Source organism: Mandrillus leucophaeus, unplaced genomic scaffold, assembly GCF_000951045.1.
Source record: "Mandrillus leucophaeus isolate KB7577 unplaced genomic scaffold, Mleu.le_1.0 Scaffold1464, whole genome shotgun sequence".
Classification (NCBI taxonomy): domain Eukaryota; kingdom Metazoa; phylum Chordata; class Mammalia; order Primates; family Cercopithecidae; genus Mandrillus; species Mandrillus leucophaeus.
The window spans coordinates 23,620-27,687 of record NW_012101437.1 but is presented as its reverse complement, the minus strand read 5'-3'; the positions used below and the strand labels follow the sequence as shown (position 1 = coordinate 27,687).

General features: G+C 46.6%; 2 long non-coding RNA genes across 2 annotated transcripts in view; both read right to left on the bottom strand.

Moving 5' to 3' along the window:
• Nucleotides 1–315: 315 nt before the first annotated feature.
• LOC105535468 lies at nucleotides 316–1,024 on the bottom strand. The gene is made up of 3 exons (XR_001005432.1): nucleotides 968–1,024; nucleotides 599–876; nucleotides 316–379 (listed from the first exon to the last, which is right to left on the bottom strand). It is a non-coding gene; the product is annotated as an uncharacterized LOC105535468 (long non-coding RNA).
• Nucleotides 1,025–3,094: 2,070 nt separating this feature from the next.
• Nucleotides 3,095–4,068, bottom strand: part of LOC105535467 — a 15,806-nt gene continuing 14,832 nt past the window's right edge. The window contains exon 3 of the long non-coding RNA XR_001005431.1: nucleotides 3,095–3,254. This is a non-coding gene — a long non-coding RNA (uncharacterized LOC105535467). The remainder of the gene's footprint in view (nucleotides 3,255–4,068) is intronic.

Sequence of the window (4,068 nt, the reverse complement as noted above, 5' to 3'; positions counted from 1 at the left end):
GCTCTGGCCTGGGGAGGCCGCAGTCAGGCCAGAGCTGGGCGTGGAGAGTCCGCTGGGAGGCAGAGGCTGGGCCTGTGCAGGCCTTCGGGAGGCAGGAGGCTGGGCTGGGAGAGGCTGACTGGAGGTCAAGTCCTGGGCCTGAGGAGCCGCCCAGAGGCGTGAGCGGGGCTGGGCCTCAAGAGTCCAGTGGCAGGCAGGAGGAGCTGGGCCTGGAGAGGCTGACTTGAGGACATCTGGCAGCTGGAGAGGCCCTGCGAAGCAGGAGCTGGGCCTCCCGGCACTGCCAGAAGTAATAGCGCAGCCTGTAGAAGTCACCTGGGGGCAGCAGCTGGGCCTGGAGAGACCAACAAAAGGCAGGAGCGGGGCCTTCAGAGGCTGTCTTGTGGACATTTTGGGCCTGGATTTTGTGGCCTGGACTTGAGTCCTGTTTGGCCTCCTGCAAAGAGGCAGGAGCTGGGACTAAAGAGGCCATTGTAAGGCAGGAGCTGCGCCTGTACCGGCTGCCGGGAGTCAGAAGATGGGCCTCATGAGGCCACTCTAAAACAGGAGCTGGGTCTTGGAAGGTGGCCATGAGGCAAAAGCTGGCCCTTGCTAGGGCAATGAGAGGCAGGAGCTGGGTCTGGTGAGGTCAACTTGAGAAAGTTCTGGGCCTGGAGAGAAGACTGGGAGGCAGGAGCTGGGTCTAAAGAGGCCGTTGTAATGATGGAGCTGGGCCAGTGGAGGCTGTTGTGAGGCAGTAGCCTCATCCGCGGAGACTGCCGTGAGGTAGGGTATGGGCCTAAATAGACCATTGTGAGTCATGAGCTTGGTCTGTAGAGGCCGATTAGAGAAAGTTCGGGGCCTGGAGAGGTTTCAGAGGCTGTTGAGAGGCAAGACCTGGGCCAAAATATTCAAGTATGTTACTTTTATTAGGTACTTTATTTTCTTTATTAAATTGTAATAGATGAAAAGTAATTCTAGAACTCACCATAATGTAGAATCAGTGGGCATGTTAAGCTTGTTTTCCTGCGACTAGATGGTCCCATTTGAGCACAGAAGGTGACAGATTAGGCATTAGATTCTCATAGGGACAAAAGCACAACCTAGATCCCTCACATGCACGGTTCACAACAGGGTGCGTACTCCCATGAGAATCTCATGCTGCTGCTGACCTGAGAGAAGGTGGAGCTCAGGCAGGAATGTGAGCAAAGCGGAGTGGCTGTAAATACAGATGAAGCTTCCCTCACTCACTACCACTCACCTCCTGTTGTGTGGCTCCTTACAGCTCCATGGCTCAGGGGTTGGGGACCCCGGCTTAAGTGCATCCAAAAGCACCCTTCTTCATAGCGGTCAAGTGCAGCAACCACTGAGCTCCCAAGGCATGCGCCTCAGTTGGCATTTCATCACAATCAACAGTAAGTGGTAGCTTGAGTCACTCTGAGGTCACTTACCGGAAATCACCAGCATCCCATTTCCCATTGGCAAGGAGCTCAGCACTGTCCCTTGGAAAATCAAACCTATGCCCAAATCCCATCTGTGTGAGTTTATCTCCTGGGACCCTTCTGAGCATATTAGTCAGAGTCCAATCAGGAGACATAAACCACTCAAAAGTTTAACGTGGTAAAATTTAATCCAGAGAATTATTCATTGTAACAGGGGAACAGCAGAATGAGAGATTGGCTAGCACAAAGTAAAGAGAACTCTAGAGAAATCAGGACTAGCCCAGGCCAGGCATGGTGGCTCATACCCAAAATTCCAGCAATTTGAGAAGCTAACACAGGAGGACTGCTTAAGGCCAGGAGCTAGACACCGGTCTGGACAACACAGTGAGACCCTGTCTCTATTCAAAAAAAGAAAAAAATTAGCTGGGAGTGGTGGTGCACACTTGTAGTCTCAGCTACTCAGGAAGCTGAAGTTTGAGCCTGGGAGATCAAGGCTGCAGTGAGTCATGATTATGCCACTACAGTCAAGCCTGGGTGACAGAGCAAGACCCTGTCTCAAAGAACAAAACAACAACCATTTACAGACAGAAAAGAAATAGAGCTAATAAGCTAAGGAAAGATGTAGAAATGTGACAAGTAAAGTAACATGAGGTCTTTTACCAATTTAAAATAAACAAAAAATGACATTAAATTTTAATACCCTGTTCTGGCAAAGATGCAGTGAAATGGGCACTTTCTTATACTATGAGGGATGTTTAAATTGTATATAAGCCTTCCAGGGTAAAGCTTGACAATTTTTTAAAATAATAGAGACAGGGTCTCACCATACTGCCAAACTGCCTCCTCCAACTCTTGGCATCAAGCAATCCTTCTGTCTTAGCCTCCCAAAGTGCTGAGATTATAGCTGGGAGGCACCCAAAACCTTGTCAATTGACATCAAGGGTAATGAGAATGTCCATTCACCATGACTCACAGTAATCTTACTTCTGCAAATACCTTGGGGAGACAATTCAATCTAAACAAAGGTCATCTGTACACACACAGTGAAACTCTGGGAGTAACGGAAGACAGAGTGGTTAAGTGAAATAAGAAACAGTTATAAGAAATTAAACCATGGTATTAACAGGCAACTGGTAAAAGGTCAGTTGATGTTAGCTGCTACTTTTTTGTTGTTATGAGACAGTGTCTCACTCTGTCACCCAGGCTGGAGTGCAGAGGCTTGATCATGACTCACTGCAGTCTCAGCCTCCCTGGGCTCAAGCGATCCTCCCACCTCAGCCTCCCAAGTAGCTGGGACTACAGGAACATGCCACCACACTAGGCTAATTCATGTATTTTTCTGTAGGGATGGTGACTCCCTTTGTTTCCAAGGCCTGTCTCAAACTCTTGGCCTCAAGCCATCCTCCTGCCTCAGCCTCCCAAAGTGTTGTGATTACTGGTGTAAGCCATCACACCTGGCCAGCTGGTACTTTTATCAATATTATCATTACTCCACTCAGTTAAAAATTATTATTTTCAAGGCTATGTAATACTATGTGTCCTACAGCATAATTGTAAAAACATATACAGTCGTCCCTCGGTATACAGACAGAATTAGTTCCAGCCCCCCATCTCTGCATATACCAAAATCCATGCTTACTCACGTTTCGCCGTCACCCCTCTGGAACCCACGTATAGGAAAATTCCAAATATTAGTTGGGCATAGTGGCAAGCACCTATAGTCTCAGCCACGTGGGAGGCTGAGACGGGAGGATTGCTTGAGCCTGGGAGGTTGAGGCTGCAGTCAACTGTGATAGCACTACTACACTCCAGACTGGACAACAGAACGAGACTCTGTCTCAGAAAAAAACAAAATAAAACAAAACAGGTTAGAAATTGTAATGAGGTCTGTTGGGCAAAATTCCATATAAGCAAAGTATAAATTAATAAAACAAATGGCGATAAATTAGTATGACTGACTTTCTCGAGTTTCTGACAATAAAGGTAAGAAAAAGGCAAAACACAGAGACAGAGGGTAAAAGAAATTAAGAAAGCATTCAACATGTTTAAGAGGAAGACACTGGCCATGTTTGTGCAGCAGCAGTATGTCACGATATGACATACCTTGGAGAGAAGTTAACAGATGAGGAAGTTCATAAAAATGATCAGAGAAGCAAAATACTGATAGCGATACTCAAGTAAACCACAAAATATCCATAACTCATGTCAGCAAAGTGGGAATATTGTACAGTGTGTGTTGACGTTCCTATACAACACTGTTTATTTGCCTTATGTTTGTTTGCAAGGAATGTATATACTAAAAGTTCTTCTTGCTGTCAAAAGAATATGTGTAAGTCATTTGAACGTATTCTTCTGTTTTTCTATTTTTATCTTCCTGCCATCATCCTACAGCCTTACTTTAGAAATGTTTTATTTGTTTAGAAAATTGAACAAGTGCTCGTTGTGGCAGCTCATACCTCTAGGATGGGAGGCAGGGGTGAAAGGGTTACTTAAGGCCAGGAGTTTGACACCAGCCAGGCCAACAAAGTGAGACCCCATGTCCACAAAATAATTTAAAAATTAGCCAAGTGTCGTCATGTATACCTATAGTCCCAGCTACTCAGGAGGCTCAGGCAGGAGGATCCTTAGCCCAGGAGTTCAAGACTGC